Source organism: Neopelma chrysocephalum, unplaced genomic scaffold, assembly GCF_003984885.1.
Source record: "Neopelma chrysocephalum unplaced genomic scaffold, ASM398488v2 Primary Assembly neopelma1_118, whole genome shotgun sequence".
Taxonomy (NCBI): Eukaryota; Metazoa; Chordata; class Aves; order Passeriformes; family Pipridae; genus Neopelma; species Neopelma chrysocephalum.
The window spans coordinates 418556-418842 of NW_020897780.1; the positions used below are offsets into that span (position 1 = coordinate 418556).

Below are 287 nucleotides of genomic sequence, written 5' to 3' on the forward strand. Positions count from 1 at the left end.
ATGGATTTTTTTCAATAGATTCATGGATTTTTTTCAATAGATTCATGATTTTTTTCAATAGATTCATGGATTTTTTAATAGATTCATGGATTTTTTAATAGATTCTTGGATTTTTTAATAGACTCGTGGATTTCTTTTAATAGATTCAGAGATTTTTTTAATAGACTCGTGGATTTCTTTTAATAGATTCAGAGATTTTTTTAATAGACTCGTGGATTTCTTTAATAGATTCATAGATTTTTTAATAGATTCATGGGCTTCTTTAATAGATTCATGGGCTTCTTTAA

At 24.4% G+C, this 287-nt stretch overlaps 1 protein-coding gene across 1 annotated transcript in view; it reads right to left on the reverse strand.

The window, feature by feature from the left end:
• The window catches only part of ATP5MC1 (ATP synthase membrane subunit c locus 1), a 3294-nt gene that overhangs the window by 625 nt on the left and 2382 nt on the right, over nucleotides 1-287 (reverse strand). The gene's annotated exons all lie outside the window — the stretch shown is intronic.